The sequence below is a fragment of the Pholcus phalangioides genome, unplaced genomic scaffold (genome assembly GCF_987345545.1).
Source record: "Pholcus phalangioides strain wild (caught in Gottingen) unplaced genomic scaffold, Ppha-v1.0 ptg000019l_1, whole genome shotgun sequence".
Lineage (NCBI taxonomy): Eukaryota > Metazoa > Arthropoda > Arachnida > Araneae > Pholcidae > Pholcus > Pholcus phalangioides.
Window position 1 is genome coordinate 9,940,312 of NW_028301612.1, and position 21,254 is coordinate 9,961,565.

At 35.8% G+C, this 21,254-nt stretch overlaps 1 long non-coding RNA gene across 3 annotated transcripts; it reads right to left on the reverse strand.

Moving 5' to 3' along the window:
• Positions 1-11,484: 11,484 nt before the first annotated feature.
• On the reverse strand, positions 11,485-20,918 carry LOC149071206 (uncharacterized). Of its 3 annotated transcripts, none has more exons than XR_016194702.1 (3): positions 20,780-20,918; positions 12,556-12,727; positions 11,485-11,781 (listed from the first exon to the last, which is right to left on the reverse strand). It is a non-coding gene; the product is annotated as an uncharacterized LOC149071206 (long non-coding RNA). The 3 variants fall into 3 exon arrangements; XR_016194701.1 differs by lacking the exon at positions 20,780-20,918 and adding an exon at positions 20,551-20,742; XR_016194703.1 differs by lacking the exon at positions 20,780-20,918 and adding an exon at positions 20,546-20,742.
• Positions 20,919-21,254: the final 336 nt, after the last annotated feature.

The window sequence follows — 21,254 nt, forward strand, 5'->3', positions numbered from 1 at the left end:
GGTAGATTCCTATTTTTATAGAAACCTCTTTTTTTTAGTGCTTTTCTTTTAGGATGAGTGGATATCAAAAATAATTTCCCTTAATAACTCACTTATAACGAGGAGATTTCTAACCTAGATTTAGATCTTGTTTTTCCGTTTCGATTACGATAGCTCCTAATACGGACGACTTAATTTAGGTTTCGGTTTTGTGGCGTTACCGAGCACGCAAATACATCATTTGTTTTCTATTTTACTATTTTACTGTTCTATCTTTACATTTTCCGTTTTCTGTTCCACTCAGACATTTCGTCAAAACTAGTAAATCATGATATATAATATATTTACCCGGCCCATTCAAAAATTTCCAACCAAGGCCGCAAGTCAGTTTTAAAACAATGCAGTCGTCCTCCCTAAATCGGGTATAAACGATTTCAGCACACAATATCCGATTTAAGCGGGGAACAATTCAGTCGCCATTTAACAACGTTAGTATAGTTTGAATGTTAGAAAACTGATGAAGGATCAATATTAATAAAACTTTCGAATGAATCAGACAAAAAAGAAAATGAAATGAAAATTATATTTGATTACGAGATGATACCTAAGATTTTTGCTTTTCATTTGGAAAGTTAGCGTCCTCTATTGGCTCAACAGAGAACGAAAATAAAATAATTAAATGTACGTAATGAAGTCAACTTGAATACCTGGAGGCCAGTATCTATCATCAAATGTACTTTTTTTAATCTTAAGGTATCCGAACTGTATGTTGAAACATCATTTTGGAGAAAATATATATTTTTCTGTTTTTAATTCTTATGAAAACTGTTGTGATTCTTCTCCAAAACCCACCTTGTTTTGTTTATATGACGCTTATAATTGAAGTTGTGTTCTTTTGAGTGTTGCGTCTTTAGATACTAGTAATACGTGAATAAAACCTTTAAACGCGTGTTAACGAAGAATGCTATTTTTGGCATTTAACTTGAGTTTGAAGCATGATTTTTAAAAACCTATTCATTTTATCATTAAGTAATTTTAATGTAATACTTCGCTGTTAATTATTGAGATTATAAATCAAAATTTAAGGTCTATTACGGATGTTTGTCTAGTTATAGTTTTTTATAGATGATTCGTAGAATAAAATTTCAAAAAATTCACACGTACATTGACAAATTTCAGTGTAATTTAAGAAAATATCATACAATCCTTTACATTTTGGTCCATAACCTGCACCATTACTATCTGCATATACTGTGAAAATAACAAAACATTCCATATGATAGAATTTTTTGCAATCGTGTTTCGAATATTGCGCGGATTTTGCTTAAAATTTGACATAGAAATGACGTTTTCTAAGCAGTCCAAAATTTACTATTGTTTTTACCATTTTGGGACTCTTTCTGCGGGAAAATGTTATTGAAATTAACTCTCCAGCACCATTTTATAGAAAAGTGCTCCCGAACGTAGTCGGATACCTTAACACATAGTAACATATTTTTCATTAATTCCAAATGTTTCATTCACTAAAAATACTATATGTGTAGGGGGTTGTTGTGTGAAGCGTTATTAATACTTATCTCGATTAAGAGCAGAATTGACACAAAAGTTATGTACAAATATTAGTAGTTTCTTAATTTTCAAGATTTTTTTCGCAAAAATTCTAAATTCTAACTCTCATTTTTAGACCCTGGTGCCGCAAATGTGTGGATTGCTTTTATCACTGTAAAATTATTTTTTAACCTTAAGGGGTCAAACCCTGACTTGAAAGATTGTGTAAGTGTTGAGTTAGAAATATGGTGAATATAAACTAAAAAGGAATTCATCAGAAGTTTTCATCAGCACTTTAAATTAAACTTTAAGGAGATTTTTAAGATTTCTAGGAGAAAGTGCCGCCGGGAATGAGATGTATTACATAAACTCTGCTAGAAAATTCTGCGAGAAATTTTACGCGAAAATGAATATACCCTGCATCACCTTGGATAAAAAAAAATTTCAACGAAATGAGTTATTTCTTAACAAATAAAAATAAAAAAGGATGAAAAATTGGGAACAAAATTTGAAAAAAAAAAATAAAGATTTGCCGAAACATTTATGCTATTATATGCATTTTTTGAGCATCAAAAACGCAAAAAACTTTTGAAAATTCCAAAAAATGAATGCTTCTGTCTGAAAACCTCCGATTGAATGGGCGCACCAACACTTAGGGAAAAATTAAATTTCTGAAAATGAGACAAACAAATTAAAAATTGAGGGGCGACCAAAATTATTCGAAGAACACAACCATAGCAAAAAGAGCACCATGGGCTCTCAGGCCAAATCATTTTTCAAAGCCCTACCTGGCAAAATCTCGAAAAATGCAACTACTTCTCATTTTTCAATGACCCCTCTTCGTTCTTGAGGATGCCATGCGTTAAGACGGCACCGATCGCAAATTCACAAAAAGTTATTTTTCTTCTCTTAATTTTCTACAATTCTTTCCTCGTTAGTAAAAACCCCATATAAATTATAACTCTCATATGGCATCGAACATATGAAATTTCTAATATGAACAAGCACTGAAAATAAATCCCAAATAATTCTTATTGGTTTGAAAACCTTAAGTTTTCCCATTAGTTGTAAAAACTGCTCGTTATTAATAGCAACAAAATTCTCAAAAACAACATTTCAATTTCATAAAGGACCGCACTTTTGTAACGTAACTAATGACTACAGATTTTTGATCGATCCGTCTGAGATAAGCATTGAGCAAATCACGTGGGCAATTATAGTACCCATAAATAGACGTGTTTTTTCACCCTTTTCCAGAATACGCTTCTGTCGACGTTGATGCTGATGATGACACGGCGTTCTTGACGTTCGACACTTAAAAAACATGGTTGAAGTCTTTTAAGGTAACGCTTGACTCCTTCTCAGAGTACGAAAAGTCACGCTCTGGTAGGATCCATAGAGATGTTTTTGTGGCAAATGCTGGCTTTCTAATACTGTGATTAGTCGATAAGCTTAGTTGTTATTCGTAGAACGTTCTTTCTTTTAAATCTTTCCTGATTCACACAAGTTATATACAGGGTGTAAAATTATAGGTTTATACACTCTTTATCTTTTGAAGCGTTGGTGATAGGGAAAACAGTCGCCCCCCCCCCCGTATTCGCGGGGGTTACGTTCCGGGGGTGACCGCGATTTCTGTGTGCCGTTTCTTCTTCATATCATCAAGTATGTCGGAATATTCTTGTATAAATGTTTCTACATGTGAAGAACGTACCCTAGATCATGGGTTTCCAACTTGTGTTCCGCGGAACTCTGGGGTTCCGCATGATGAAATGCTACGGAACCCTCAAAAATCCCGGTAAGAAGAAGGGTTTCAAAGAAGAAAATTTTCTTATTACTCATACTATTAGCAAAGCTGTTCGTTATTTTGAATTTTAAGAAGATAGTGTCTTTAAAAAAAATTCAGGCCACTTCGATGACCAAACTTAGAAGTAGTGACATGACCCACATTTTTTCACATCGATTTTTCGAACCAGAAGCTCTAGAATTCATAAATGTTATTCTTCGTTTCATCAGGGAAATTATAAACTGTAAATACAATGCTTTTTTTTGGGAAATTTTTTATCTACTAGTGATATTCTTGAGAGTGCACATTCTATTCCACCTGCACTAACCTGTTCTTTCTCTGCGCACAGAATTTCGATATGTGTGAAGTGACAAAATAAAATGTCAGATTATACAATACATGGAATTTTTCTCTGCTCAGCAAAAAATTTTGCGCACCGGGTAACATTCTCTGACTCTAAACGTAAAAACTTTTTTAAATTTATTCAAATCTAAAAAAAAAAAATTCCTGTCTAGAGTTACTTTTGTCTATAAGCAATAAACGGGTGAAAATAAAATCTCATCAGTAAAAATGTGCCTTCTAGAAAATATTGGAAATAAGTATACTGTACAGTAATGAATTGCACGTGAGAACGCATCAATGAAATGAAACACGTTCCGCCACCTATAAAATAAAACTGTTATAATTCTTTGATTGAAGTTGGTGTCCGGTTTCTGATGAATGCATTGCATAGAAAAAATCAGTATGGTGTTGTATTAAAAAATATTTTATAAATAATAATATGACTTGAATTATCGAATTTACTACAAAATTTTAACAGTTGCTGTTTTTGTGAGGTAAATTAATATTAGTAAAATGTACAAATTAAAATATTTACAATATTTGTAGCTCCATAAAAATATATGCCAGAATAAGTTCGATTTGCTCGACGTTCTTTTTCAATTGTAAAGAACTTGTGGGCTACTTACTGCGTGTTTTGCTAATGTTAATTTATCGCATGCAAAGAACAACTACATATTAAAGTTTTGAGATAAACTTGACGATTCAATTAATATTATTCCTTATAAAATATTTGTTAATATCATTTTATATTGACTTTTCTATGGAAACTAGTCAAACAATTTCAATGAAAGAATTATAACAATTCTAATTTATAGGTGGAAGAATGTGTTTCAGTTCATTGATGTTTCTCACATGTAATTAATTACTGTACTCTGTATAATTATTTCCAATGTTTTCTAGAAAGCACATATTTACTGATGAATTTTTTTTTTCACCCGTTTATTGCTGATGGACAAAAGTAACTGAGACAGGCATCATTTTTAAAGATTTGAATAAGTTTAAAAAGTTTTTACGTTTAGAGTCAGAGAATGGATGCTTTTCTGTACACGGAGTTTCTTGCTGGACGAAGGAAAATTTCCTGTATTGTATAAAGTAGCATTTTACTATTTGTTGGTCCTTTCTCATAGATATAGAAATTCTGTGCGCAGAGAAACAACAGGTCAATGTAGATGAAATAAAAAAAGAATGTGCCGACGATTTGGAAGAAAAAAAAAGAAGCCACATATGTGTCATGCAGGAATAAAGTTTTTCTTTTCCTCATGAGCATCTCAGTGCTTACCATGGCCCCACAACCGGGACGCAACCTCCCTAGACTGAGATCTTGTGGTAGGTCTCCTCTATAGTGAATTTATAATGTAAAAAAACAAAAATAATATGATATTGTCCCAGTCCATCGTGGTAGAGCCCTGCCACGCCTACCCGTGTAGGGGCGGAGTGCTAATTTAAACCATTGAGGATGGGTGCTTGTTTCGCACTCAGGAGATATTTACCGACAACTCAGATGAACACCCTGTGATTCAATGATTTGCATCATGATTATTTCAATTTCAGTCACAGTTCTTTTACGGGTGCGTTTCTTCTGGTGATGGTTACAATCAAAGCTCTTGATTCGTGAATATGCCTCCCAACAGACTCACGGAACTGCAACTTCGAGGCTAGCATAGACTCTAGGGCAATCTTAAATGCATCCCGGGCAAGTGATGTTCAGGTGCCTCTATTTCGTTGAAATTCAGTCTACAGTTTACATACTTTCTCTTAAAAATCATATTACCGGATGTCAAGTAATCATGAGACCCTTCTATACATCCGATTCCCCCTATCCGGGTAAGGTCCATGCATTAAAAAATACGAATTCCAATTTCCAAAGACAATGGGGAAAAAAATCATTTTACAATAGTTAATTTTAATTCTTACAGGTGGCGGAGCATTACAAAGCTGTAAGTTTCTTAAACGCGAAAATGTCAATTTTAAAAAACACCAACGTCTTTATAAAATTCGGATTTTTGACAGACTTTCCCCCCTATATTATGAATTTATAGTGTGAAAAACAAAAATGTCAGAATAATCTCGGGGCTCCGGGTTGAAGCCCTACTCTTTTTGTGGGGGTGATGCGGAGACAACAGTAGAGACACTTTTTTTGTATAAATATTCAAAAATTTGTTTGAGTTCCGTAGAACGGCCTCATTATCATCAAGGGTTCCACTGAACAGCCTTATAATCATTAAGGATTCCTCGAGATGCTTTACGTTGGAAACCCCTGCTGTAGAGGTACCATCTATGTCATGAAAATAATCTATTGCTGATTTGAACTTGCAGAGCCCTTCCGCTGTGTTACACATGGTGAACTTGTCTTCCACTTCTTTACCTTGATCTTCTTCATCTGGTATCGCTTCAGTTTCAGGAGCAGTCCGTTGCATTAATTCCTCCTGGGTCAGAAGATGCGAGATGTGCTCCATTCGAAAGTTACAGTCCAAACCTCACTTAAAATGTTCATTTTGCAACGCATTTCTCTGTTGTAACGAGAAAAGAATTGTTTTCAGAGGTATCATATCATAATAAAAATGTGTGTTTTTGAATTTTTTCCCCTTACATATTACCCATATTTCTGTACTTCTAAGTACCAGCTGCTTAATTAATCACTAAAACACTAAAAAGTATTTTACTCTTTTTTTTTCCGGTAGGGTTATTCTGCACCGAAACTTATCTAATGATGCAAAATGCAATTAAAAAGTTACTAGTAAATCAATTCAGGATATAAAGGGTTACGTTTATTTTAATTATAGTCATGTTAATATATTTGTGTTATATATTTGTCAAAAAATGTGGTTTTTTAATGTGACTTTACAATTTTATCTATTGATACGTGCTGTATCCCTCATTTCCCGTTACTGAACATTTTTCAGCTATTTTAGGGATAGTTAGCAACATTAGAAACTTTTGACAGTCAATTGGCCATAATTAGTAACTTTACTTGACTTTGATCATTTTTTTTATCTAGAAATGACAAACTTTACTTACTCTTGACAATTATTTTCGGCTTGCCAACTTAATTTGTTTTTTTTTGGCTACAAATGACACGTGTAGCGTGGAAATGCCGATTGGTTAAAAATCTAAAATTCAGGGTTTTTTTACCAATCAGCGTTTTCACCGTAAAAACCTGCTCCAAGGAGTTACCTGGGTTAAAAATTACACTTTTTTTTTACGGAACACCTTTCAAGGGCCGAATTGAACCTTTGGCAGACCGAAGGTTATACACCCCTGATTTACACCCTGTATGCTCATAAAAGTATTTTGTGGTGATAACATGTTGGAAGAGATGCCAAAAAGTAGCATAAATGATGACACGGGGTGATGATAATAATTAATTATACCTCTTGGTATACCGATAATCTTGTATCTTAACGTCTTATACAACGATATTTTTTTTTTTTTTTGGTCTGTGCAGAATATTGTTGTACCGAAATTTCATGAAGAAACTTTTTCAGATTTATATGATAGTCATTCAACCAGATGCTACAGATTTCATGTAGCCTATGTAATTAGTGATTAGCATACATACGCGATTTGATTCCACGCACTTTTTTGAAAGAAATGCGATTTTCCTCTTTGCTACATCAAACGTTTTCGGCAAATAACCTTAAGTGATTCTGCAAACATTTCTTTAAACGTACCCCTAATAATTAATTGAAATCACCACTTAGCTAACACGATTAAGGTGGAGAAAACGCATCTATTTAATTGTTTCAAGAAAAAACAACTTTAGAGCTAAAATTTTGAACATCAAAATTAAATATTTTGAGAAAAGTATTTTTTTTGCAAACGATGTAAATAAACAAAAAAGAAGATTAGAGTTAAAAAATTATTCTTTCAAAAAAAGAATTCAATCAGATCATTAATTGATTAATTTATCGTATAATAAGAAATCGTATCATAGTTCTAAATTTCAACTCTTCAAACTTTTTGTTCCATCTCGCTCCCTTCTTCAGAAATTTTTTCTCATCGCCCCCAACTCAAACAAACCCTTAGAATCCTACGCTATATCCGTAGCTCCTATCACCCCCCTGGACCATTCCATCGCCCACAAGGGGGCGATATTCACCACTTTGGGAAACACCGATTTATTCAGTGGAACTTCGTTTAACGAGCGATTCAGTTAGTGAGCAATTCGCATAACGAGCAAAAATTGAGCATTGTTTATTTAGTTTCACGTTATCACAACTGAGTCAATGGTTTTCAGCTTTCACCCACACACGTACTGTGGAAAATTGTGGGTAATATTCTCTCCTACAGTCAGCGTGCCTCACTCGAAAAAAGCGCGCGTGCGAATGTGTCTGTTTATGATACGTAACTAGATGTAGCATTGTAACCACGCGTATTGGCGCTAAAATTTTATGTTTTGTTCGGAGAAGAGAAAACTATTGGCATTATCAAACATGACCTCGAGAAGCTAGCTGATGAACAGGAATGAATCACTAGTGGTCGAAGAGTATTGTGTTCTTAGGGAGGACCATGGGACTGGAGGTCACTGTGAATGACATTCAAGAACTAGTGGGGGAACATGTCCCAGGAGTTGACCACAGACGAACTGATGGATCACCATTGCGCAACAGCACGAACTTATGACCCCTGATTTCAACATGCCAGGAAATTCGAGTCACGAATTCTGGAAAATCCTCAAATACCATCTAAAAAAAAATATGTATTCCGAAAATCTATTGAATTGGCTCAATGTGTATCATATATGATAAGGTCATACTATGATCCTTATTAGACCACGCTTTCAAGCATGCCGGGGACGGACTAGACTCCAACACCGGAAGAGCTGGTGTCCGTCGAGTTTTACGGCATGCTGGCTAGTACGGGGGAATACGGTATAGTTAATTTTTCTTTTTTCATTTCGACAGTTAATAAATGTGATGCATTATCTTCACGGGATTGTGAAAGAAGAAGAGTGAAGCGGAGTCCCCCTCACCACTTCAAATGAGAATAATTAGATGTGAATAATGTAGGAATCAAATAAAGCGGTACCAGTGTGCGAGCAATGAGTCTGTCCAACGAAAATGCAATATCCGATTTATCCGAGAGTCCTAAAAAAGAGGCAAAGGCAAGTGTCATTCGATAAAGTTTTTGTTTCAAAGTCTCACACAAAAAATAATAATTTTTCAGACAACAGTGAGTCCGTAAATCGGTCTATATGAATGATAGTCCTCATCGTTTAGAGTAAATTTATACATTATTGCATGTATGTTCATATTGTATGTATATTGTGTGATCATTTACGGCGTTATTGAATTTTTTATTATAACATTGAATTCATTATATTACTCATGATAATGTTGTTGTGTTGTAATAGTAATTAAAAGTCATTTTAAATTAGTTATTTTTATATTTTTACGTGAATGAATAATTGTGGAACGAATTATACGAGTTTTCTTTATTCCCTATGAGGAAGTCTGATTCGATATGCGAGCGATTCGGATAACGAGCACTTTCACGAAACGAATTAAGCTCGTCAACCGAAGTTTCCGCTGTATTTCTAAATTTCTGTTTATATATATATTTTTATATTGTATATTTATGCATATTTTGATTCCTATCATAACAGTTTTATGATGATTTAACAATCAAAGATATTTAAGTTTTTTTTTTGCGCCTTCTTAAATTATTGTTTCCTAGAATACAGTAAATTTATATAATACTTTTAATGGATTCAGGTTTTTAATATGTCTTATAGGATAAAACACACCATGAAATGACAAGATACTGTTCTATTTGAGCAAAACATGTACATAAGGATGTTTTATACATAAATGTTATGTTATGTCAGTCAACATTTACAGCAATTAGTTTAACCCCTTTACGATCATATCATGACGAAATATTTCGTCCGAACACCAGTGGAATAAGTTTAATCCAGTTCTCTGTGTTTTCTTTCTCTCACCATCGCGAAGATTTATTGTAACCCTATGGAACGAAGTTCCCCCCCCCCCTACACCGTTCTTTTTATACTTCTGTTATTGATTTTTTTTCCTTTTCATTGGCGTACGCAAAGGGGGGGTCTAACCTGCCCCCCCCCCCTCCGAGAAGGAGGGTTATTAAAAAATCAATAACGCCTGGAACCAAGTGTTATTTTACAGGAAAAAACGTAACCCCCCGCCCTCAGAAGGAAAATAAACCTGAAACCCCCTTCGAGAAAATTCTGCGTACGCCTATGCTCAAATACAATGTATCTTTCTACTATATGCATGTAAAAGCGAAAGAGAACAAGTAGGGTGAGGCTAAGAAAGACTAAAAAAAATACTTTCTTATCTACTTAGGGGTCATTCAAGTATTACATCAGCATCGATGGGGGGGGGGGAGGGGGCTTCGGATTTGCTGACTTTTAATGGCAAGGGGGGAGGGGGGGATTTGAAGGTTGCTTACGTCACCAACTACCCTTTTTGAAGGCATGAAATATTCTAAGCTGCTGACGAAATTTTGCTGACAAGGTGGGGAAGGGGGGGGGCGTCAGTTTTTTGCTGACTTTTGCTGACAAGGGGGAGGAGGAGGTCAAAAATGGCTAAAAATCTGCTTACGCAATACTTGAATGGCCCCTTAACTGTTATATTGTTTCTTCCTTTTATATATTTTTTCTTCTTTTATATTTTTTGTTCTTTTTCTACTATGTTTTCCTTCTCCTTCTTCCTTTATCTAAAGTACGGTTAGAACAAAGTTACCAGATTTACCAGCTTACCGATTCGTGAGCTAGAGATAATTTAAATTTGTTGCCAAAATCTTGTACGTGAAGTAGTTAACACAGAGGTTTCCAAAAATTTTTACTCTACTGCTTCTTTCTTCAGAAGTTTTATTTTCCCATCACCCCTCAACTTAAACCATCGCATAGGATCCTATATCAAACCCATAACCTCTCCCGCACCTCCCTCAGACCGTTTCATTGCCCAATTTCAGGAAACATTAGTTTAACACATATAGGCATCAAAAACCCCCAAGCTATAGCCAATCAAAAGATTTTAATTTTCATTCCTATGGGATTCTAACAAACGCTACACAAAACTTTTTGGCAACCACTTGCAGATCCTGAGTGCAGAGGGGATCCCCATTAAAAATTATTATCCCATATGAAAAGCATATGCCATAACAATTAGATATTAAGCATATGCCATAATCTAATTCATAATAATTAGAATCAACGAGTGCTGATCCAGCCTGGGATTATGACATATGAAAAAATTTTCATTCCTGACTGATTTGACTACTAAAAGGCACTGACAATTCAGATAGATGACTTCAAATCAGACCTAACCCCTTCGAGTATCTCGCTTCTTAAAAGCCTCTTATTTTAGTATTTACGAGCCCAGGAATTCTGTTAAATTGAGTTGAACACTTTTCCCGTATACCCCTTATTTTGCATCTGCTTGCAAATTTGAAGAAAGTCTACTTTATTCAAAAAAATACATTTTGAAGGGAGTTTAGTGATTGGTGCTGCGATATGAAGGGTTAAAAAAATAACAAATTAGCAATTTAATCAACATGGCAAGACGCTTTGGTATCATGCACATTCAGTACTCTACTTTAACGTGAATTTAATGATTCTTTATACAAGTGTTAATATTGTAAATGGATCGCCTCTTTCGCAATTTTGATGACTTATGTGTTATATTTGAATATTTCTTGAATAAAAGGTATTCTATAATACCCATATATATCTGTAAGCGCCGATGTCGCTGTAATGTAATGTAGGCTCGGTGCCTCTTAACTAGTATTTCTTTTCTCGCTAGCTTTTTTCATGTATCTTTTTTAACAAAACTTTCGAAAAAAATTAAAAAGAATGATTTCAATTGTTTATCGAAATGTTTTATTCCCTCTGTCATAATAAATAATGAATATTACAAAATCACTTTTTAAAATCATAGGCCGGCTATTCCGATTACAAAATGACTTGTATCTTGCGATTGCAGCGTCGACAGCACCGAGAGTATCTTCATTTAGTGACTCCTTAAGGAAACGTCCATCATGTGTGAGATCTTAAAGGTACGGCCCTAGTTCCTCGCACAGTTGCTGGTAAGGAGATTTTGGGCTGCATATGACCTCTTTAACATCAGGCCAGATTTTATCGAATGGGATATTTTCTGAAACATAAATGAGTGAATGAGAAATGCAATTTCCTATATAAGAAAACGAAAACTATTTTTTAAAATATTCTGAACAGAAATATAACTTACTTTACCACCATCCGTTACCACCACCACCACCTCCTCCAGCCATCCATCCTCCACCTCCTCCGCTACCTTTTCCATTGCCTCCACCGCCACCTGAGCTCCAACCTCCTCCTCCGCTACCTTTTCCACCGCCTCCACCACCTGAGCTCCAACCTCCTCCTCCACTTCCTTTTCCACCGCCTCCACCACCTGAGCTCCAACCTCCTCCTCCTCCTCCTCCACTGCCTTTTCCACCGCCGCCACCACCTGAGCTCCATCCTCCTCCTCCACTACCTTTTCCACCTCCTCCACCACCAGAGCTCCAACCTCCTCCTCCACTACCTTTTCCGCTACTTCCACCACCACCTTTTCCTCCTCCTCCGCCATTACTGGATGTGGGAATAGTGAAAGTCAACAACGTAACACCACCGCCACTGTTGCCTCCACCGCCGTTGCTACCTTTTCCTCCGCCGCTTCCTTTACCACCACCACCACCACTGCTCCAACCTCCCGAGCTACCACCTTTTCCGCCTCCGCCACTCATCATCCATCCTCCACCACCACCACCACCGCCCGAGCTCCAGCCTTTACTCGTACCACCACCTTTACCTCCGCCTCCACCTTTTCCACCGCCGCTACTACCTCCACCACTGGCAGTTGCCGTCAACGTCAGGGGTATCGCTAGAACAGTGATTTGTTGCCCACCTCCGTTGTCACCTTTTGTCGAACCTCCGCCAGTGTCCCAACCTCCACCGCCTCCTCCAGTCATTTCGGCAGGCCAACCTACGGCATCCCAACCTCCTCCGCCTCCACCTCCGGTAGCTCCTCCAGCGTTCACCAAGGTAAGACACCAAATTGTGAGGAATGTCAGAGTTACCTATAAAAGAGATCAGATTATATTTTATCATTGCTATCATATTCAACGAAATTTGTAGCGCAAAAATTCAGAATTTTTTTTTCACAAATCAATTATTTTCTTCACTTGCAGCATTTCATAGCCTCGGTACCTCTTGGCTTCAAAATATGTTGCAGAAGACGCCTATTACTTTTTAATCAAATACATACATTTTAAGAAAAATTTTTTATACTTCATTGATAATCCAATTAAATTTATTTTTTTCAAACTGAGAGCAATTTGTGAAATTGCCGAACCAGTGGTGCCGAAATCTTGCATGTGCACTTAACCGTCGAAGTGCGTATCTTGTGTTGTGCGTGAATTTTAGTGCTGCCATCTATTTTCCGAACTATGCGTGAAGTATGAAAATTGAATATTTATACTGTTGCAAGTCTGTTACTTTCTGTGGAGAGGTTTTTTTTTTAATGGGGAGATCGGCTTGCATGCACGGCTCGATACCGGGAAGCAGAAACCGCCTTCAGTCCTATCCAGTTCACTGTTTTTTATCATTATTTGATATAAACTCTCACCAAAGTGGTGCTGTAAGAACGTGTAGTGATACGAATGTACAAGACAGTGAGTGAAAGAGTGCTTGCTCATGACCACCACGGGGAGCATTAAACTAACAATTAGAAAACAAATCCCTTAGTTGCTATTTAAAAAAGACTTCTAACCATTTATTTCATTCGAAAAACGAGATCTGTAGAGCAAATGCAGATCACAATGTCCCTCACGAACTCCTAGTTGAACGATCCCAAGGGCCCCAGCTTAATCAGGGCCAGTTCTGGACATTTTTCAAATGTGAGCGAATAATATTTCGGTGATAACAAATCGCTAGTCCCCTTCAGTTGGCTCCCAGGAAAATCTGATAAATCATCTCTCTTCAGTTGGAGCCCTAAAATATCAGCCCCTCCCCCCCCCATCTGTGGTGCCTTCTACGGCCGCATAGTTCCCAGTGTTCAAGATCCGGCCCTGAGCTCAGCTTAACATCATCTTATCCATCAAAAGTGAGTTAGCAGGCGAAAATCACAAATCACCTCCCATTCCTTAAAAAATCTTTGATTTAATTCCTAATTCCACAAAAATTTGGAGATAAATATAAAAAAACACACACACACACAAATTATGTTTTTAAAACATAGGCACAGAGGCTACAGTGCTCACTACCATTAAACCAAGCATACACCTCCTAGACATCCCTACGAGGAATTATACTGTACTCACGGAAGATTCCATAGAGTGATTGATGCTTTAGTCAAATTTTCTTTTAACGGTCGACTCATCAATTCAATTGAATAAATACCCCATTCATGTCGAACGCGGTCGCTATCATTATCAATATTCTGGTTTGAGTTTGAACAATTTTAGTGCTACATATGGGTGTTTTTATTTCATGAAGAGCATAGAAGGTGCTCGCGTGGTTCGAAAACGGTTGAAGACCCCACATGATCTAGAGAAGTGAATCTGAATCTGAGGACTAGTAAATATATCTGACACAATTCGAGGGAACACAAACTTACAACATATTGTACGGGACTGTCAGAATGACCAGATTTTTGCTTGTTCCGACTATTTTATATATTTGTCCCGTTTTTCCTCAATGAAGCTTATTTGAATTTGTAATGCTCACTAAACTCGTTAATGATGATAGTTTTATAATTTATAAGGAATATGATAATTAAGGCTACATTAAATTAGCAGCGATTTCTAGCAGTCCTTCATTTCCTAAGCATTTGTAATTTTTCAGCAATTTTAGCAACTATTGTTGATTTATGATTACGTTTAGCCAACACTTATAACAACATTTTTGGTGACAATCGACGATGCCCCGTATTATGCCGTACTTGATCCGTAGAGTGATCCTAGCTTACCGTATTTTATAATGAAATATAGTCGCCAAGTCCATATATGATGAATGGTTTTTTTTTCCAAAAAATACATCTTTTTTTCTACAGTTTTTCTGCAGCAGTCCTTTATTTTTATTTTCCTGCAAATTTTGCAATATTTAGCAAATTTGTCATAAATCGCATTTTTGGCTAGAATTAGTGATATTTACACACAATTTTTCGCATTTTCCCCCGATGGAGTACAGTGACGTCAAGTATGAAGCTGTAATTTTTATTTGAACCCATAAGGGTATTACTAATACACCAATTACACCAATTGAAGAATTTTACATTTGTTTTGGAAGTAAATTATCAAGTCTGCCTACGGCCACCTTTGTCATCGTCACAGACCGCCTCTGGTCCGCGACCCATAGGTCGAGAAACGCTAATAAATAGAACACGCATGAAGCACGCAATGAAATCGGAAGTCATTATTCACACACACAAATTAGAGCTCTATTTCTTCATAAAGGCGTTTTATTTTGAATTTATTGGGATTCGGTACATTTGTCTATTCCTATGATTCGTTATTGTTTTAATTTATCGAATTGGTGGCTTCAAAATATACACCCGGATTCAATATATACGAGATGATAGAATCAAAATGTATTCACAAAAAATTCTTAAATATATAAGTTAGCAAAGACAGTTCACTCATAAAAAATATCATCATCAGAGAACCAAATCTATCGGTAAATTCAATAAAATAATGTACTAATTTTTTTCTCCTTGATTCACGCGAGCTTCCTAATTCATTCCACACGCACATATCAAACAGCACATTTTCCCTCTTTAGACACAAATTATTTCTAAAAGTATCATCTTTCCCTGATCTGAAAAACGTGGCGAGATTCACCTCAATGTGTATATCTTCCTGAAAAACGAATTGATTAACTCGTCACGAGATCTATTGATTTTACAAAAAGATCTCTTTTAAGATATTCCATTACATAACAGGAAGAATTAATCCAGGAAATCCTTGAGGGTAGTAATAAAAACTCTTCTGCTTAGGATCACGCGACTTTTCCCTGACTTCCTTTTTTCACACGCTTCATTCATTGCACGGAATAGTTATAACAAGAAAAATGAATAGGAAAATCATTCCACTTTTCATAACCGATGTGATATAACATTAAATATGGATTTGTTTCCCTGTTTTGGTCACGTGAATTTTTTTTTCCATGTGAATTTTTCACACCTGTGAACGGTTAATTCGCTTTTTACCCGATAGCTCCAGTGTGTAGAAACTTCGAAAATGAATGAGATTTGGATCGATTATATGATCAACCAATTTATATTACATAAATTATCGGGCGGTTCAGTTGGAAAAGCGAATGAATTTTTGTCATGTTTTTAATATTAAATTTTCGCTAATAATATATTGATTGAATGGGTCACATACTTTTAATAATTGTAATAGATGCTACTGCAATATAACTTAATTTTGATATACGGTATTCGTTCAGAAATGATTTGCATATACGCGCTCGTTGTCTTCAAGTAGTAAACAAATTCCTTTACGAATAATAACAATTATTATAACAAATTTCCACATAGAGAAAAATTTCATTGATCTATACTAAAATATACAGTGAAAATCCATTATAACGACGATTCACAATCATGAGCAAAACTATCATTACAAAGGACTTCTCGTTTTAAACGAATATCAGTTTTTTTGCAGGTGATGAAACTGTAGAAAATTGCTACTTCATCTGCCTTAAATCGTGTTTTTTACGTCATTTCATGCTAATATTAACGAACGAACAGAATTCTAGTCATGACATTGATTTTTGGTCTCAGCTGTTGATTCTCTGAGTGTGAGACATTTTATTCATAGAATTTCGCGTTATAAAAGCGATTTAGTTGGCCAACGGAACAATTTTACTAGACAAATTTACTGTGTCCATTATTTGTAGGAAGAATTTGAGAGTTATTTGCACGAGCAGCATGTGCCATGATAAAGTCATCATGTTCAATTCTTGAAAAAATAGACAGAAAAGCGAGCATTTTTGAGAATTACATAGACGTTATAGCGAATGATTACTAATTAACAACTCGCTATAACCGAATATTCTCTGTATCTTTAACATTAGCGTTTTGGCAATCACTTGCAAATCACTATAGGATATCTCATAGATATAATATTACCAAATTAATCTTATGTCTATGTCAGCGGTTCTCAACCTTTCTTGACTTGCGGAGCCCTTTCTGGTATATAATTTCTGTGGAGGAGCCCGTTAGGCCTATTTTTCATTCATTCAAGAGTTACTGATTTAATATATTATTATTCAAAAATACTTATAATTATTTTTTCCGAATTTACTGTTTTTTTTTTGTATTTTTTCGAGCTGCCGCGGAGCCCCTTGGGAGTTCACACGGAGCCCTTAGGGCTCCGCGGAGCACCGGTTGAGAACCGCTGGTCTATGTCATAGCGAGATTCTCGTTATTAGCGATACTCGTTCGTTATGATGACCCTTTTATTGTATATTATCTGATTGAACTGTTATAGAGGAAAAAAAATTATGTTAAAGATGAGTTTAGTGTTTGAAAGTATTTCGACCAATTAAATGAAAGTATAAATTCCATTTATTTTTATTTTTTCCCGAAGTCGTAATTTGGAATGAACCATCGGGACTGGGCACAATACTGATATCGCTCAATAATACGCTGCTCTAAACAGTTAGGGAACATAGCGGTTTCGGCTATAAACAGCGGATCAGGGAAAGTTCAGGATGCTAAAATGTGACCCAGAGCTCTTGTAATATGATATGAAAAAAGTGCTAATCACGCATTCAACAAGAATAGCGAAAACTAACGGACAACACGTTTCTCTCATTCATGATGTCCTTTATAAACTTTTCTCCGATGTTTGAATTCGAATATCTCAGTGAATATTGTATTTAAAAACTTCGACTTTTTTTTCATTTGCCTTGGGAGAGACAGGGCAACAACTTTCTAATTGGAAGTTCAAAGACGGGGGAACGTATAAAAGTTTAGCCTTTTTCTTTTGTTACACACTGCATTTTCACTCTGAAAACTAGTACAGGGCAATTTTTGAACGCATTTTGAGCATTTTTTGAATGGAAACTATACCTCTACAGTGGACGGTTGATGAGATAAAGGCCGCATTAGCACTCAAAGGACACCCTGTATTAAAAATGTTTTATAACTGAACTAAAATGCTTAAAATATTATGTTATAATAGTTAACTCCCTTAATACTAGTTGTCTGATGGATCTAGATGGTTACCGATCAGCACTCATAGGTCCATGTTAAGAAACTCCGAGTTTGTTATTCGATGCTTCACGACAGTTTTACATGAAGGTTCAATGATCCTTGTATTGATCATGACTAATTCAAAGCACTAGTTTCTTGAATTTATATATTTTTAAATACAGTGTATAAGTTGTAATTCTCAACCTTAGAGAAATACAATGAACAATTTACATTAAAATGAAAATGATTGAATCATGATGTTCAGAACATTGGTGTATTTTAATGAAAATCGTTTAGTACGGTTCACAAGAGAAATATTTCATTAACTTTTGTTTCCTACTTATTTTTTCTACCGCAAAGTTTTGTCACTGTAACATTAGTGCTTGTGGCAGATAAAAGTAATGGAACTTAAAATACTATAATATCACACGAGAAACATACTTTCCAAGCTTTTGTGTGCTAACAGGTTTACAAAGAAAAAGAAAAGGAAAAGCACAAAATTCATTATATTCTTATGGGAGTATCGTTTATATACGTTATATTTGTGGATTTTTGACGCAAATATTTATTCAATTAAGCTTTATTCTCTACTACTCAGTTATCACATTGCAGTCGTAATCCGGCAACAAGGACAGTACGCAAGAGGTACATAGCATAAATCAAAAGAGTTAATTAACTAAAGATTATGCTCATTGGGAGAATAATTTCATTATGCACGTTCTTTTCAAGAAAACAATATTTTTCATGAAACGGACTATTGCTACGCAACATTAGCTAAAATTCAATTAGCCTCGTCTCACATATGCTGCTCATATTACGCATTAATTAAAAACTGATATATATATATATATATATATATATATATGTTACTGCCAAGCCCGAAGTTGGCCACTTCGCGAAATGGCCAGTCCAATTGACCCGACCAACGTCCAAAATTCGGGCTTTCATCTTTTTAGCTGGCCCTATGCATCCCTATATATCGATCCCTATGATTCCGGGTCATCGCCGCTGTGGTGGTCGAGTGGTCATAGTGACGGAATCGCATCGCGGGGACCCGGGTTCGAGCCCCACCGTCGCCACAGTGGTGGTCGGCTGAAGTTGGTTTTCAGTGGTTCCCAACTTCAAGGCGCAAATGCGAGCCGATCTCCCCATTAAAAAGTCTCACCACAGAGAGCAACAGTCCTACAAACAGTACAAATATTCAGTCACTACACATCACTCACTTCACTTCTGAGATATAGATGGCAGCACTGAAAAATCATTCACAACACTAGATACGCACTCAGACTATTAGGTACACACACTTACCCTTCCGGCACAACTCACTAGGTAGTAAATTGCCTATGGCGATAGACCTGAGTTGTGCTCGGTTTCAAAAAAAAAAAAAAAGATTCCGAGTCATCGCCGCATTGGCGCATTCTTTTGTGATAATTATGGTAATTTATAATAAGTCATAGCTAACCATAATTATTACGGTTAGCTGTGGCAACCCTAACGAACAAAGGAATCTCAATGTCCATATCTTAGTGATACACACATATAGGAATCGACATATTGGGCCAGTCAAAGTCCGAATTTCGGACATTGGCCTGGTCAACTGGGTAATATTTAAGTGGCTTTGGTCAACCGGGTCAATATCCGAAATTCGGACGTTGGCCAGCCAGTTAGAGGCCGGTGATTCCTGTCCGAAATCCGATAACAAAGGATATGATTCGGGATCATCGGCGAGTTGGCATATTTTTTCGCGATAATTATGTCCACATTAGTTATGGCAACTCGTCAAACCACAGTCACGATGTGGTAATCACTTTTTTTCTCCAAAATTTGGCAGAAAAAAAACTATTTTTATATAATTATTTTTATAGTTTTTTCTCTAAAATTTCATATTTTTTTCTCTCATCACATGGAGCTAATCCAATACTGGACACAGAAAAGTCGAAAATATTTAACTCTTCCCCCCCCCCCTCTTTTTCTTATTTTTTGGCTTCTCCACTATACACATGGATTAGAGGGTGAAATTATTCTACTTTTGTCTCTACCAGTGACTAATAGACAATTTGGAAAAAAACTTGCACTTTCGATTCGTTTCCGAATGACTGAAAAAATAGTGCGGAAAAACTTTCCGATATTAGCGGGTAAATGTAGAGGGGTCCATACAGCCATGAAAGTGAGCGGTAACATATTTAATTGAGACTTTTATTTATTAAGTTGGTCGACTAAATTACTTTCATAATATAAAGTTCTACGCAAAAATAACTTAGATAATTAACTGCCGTGGACCAAAAATCAATTTCATCACTAGAGTTCCGTTCATTTGTTAGTATTGGAAAGAAACTGTCTAATAGACGTTTTTACGCAGAAAAAAAGTCAGTTGTTTTCAACAATTTTATAACTTCACAGAGCTAAAGATGGAAATCCGTTCATAACGAAAAGTCTCTTATAACGATAATTTCCTTCGTAATTGTTAATTGCCATTATAACGGACTTTTATTGTTATGTACCATTACATTAGCTAATTATATCAGTTTTGTCTCACTAACTCTTAAAACGGGATCTACGCAATTTAACGAATTAACATTAGCTGTCACGTAGAGATTTCTACGGAAGGTAACCATCGGTTTGTTTCATTCAAATTGCTTCAAGATAACTCATAGATCGTAAAATGCATGGGGAAAAAAATTATACATATATTTACCATACCGGCCGAATCATCAAACACTTCTACAAATCACACGCAAAATCACTTATTTCAAATGTAAAACGAATATCTTTCACACATACACACATGTACTAAAAAATCCAACTAGTATCAAATTAGTTGTTTCTATAACGTTTACACAAGAGCTAAAAACGCACGACATTCATTCCAGAGACGACACATCCATTTCAAGGTAGCATTTACTACGTAAAGACGAGAAAAATCACTCACCCAATGCATGGTAATGCTGTTGTTATATTATTATTTATCTAACGGGTTCAGGAACCAGAAAGAAAAACGATGGGAAATAATAAGAACGAGAAAAAAACGGGGTGAAGTCTCGTTCCGTCTGGCTTCTTATTTTACCAGACCTGCTGTATTCTAAGATATCGAGACCATAGTGGGTTTCTTATATATATATACGTATATCCATCGTCATCCTGGGATGTCATTAGACACGGACGTGTGGTTTTTCTTACCATTTTAAGGTGAAGAGGAAAGAAGAGGACTCGGTCCTAATCGTTGGACCACGCGTCCGTATGGTGCTACTAACATACAAACAAAAAAATATCCAATGGTCACTTCCGGCTAATCATTAATTCGATTTCGAAAGTCCAAGTTCCCTGTATGAGAAATATATATTGAAAATATAATATTTGCATTCATTGATTTTTTTTTCTTTGAATGCTACGATATCATTGTTTTC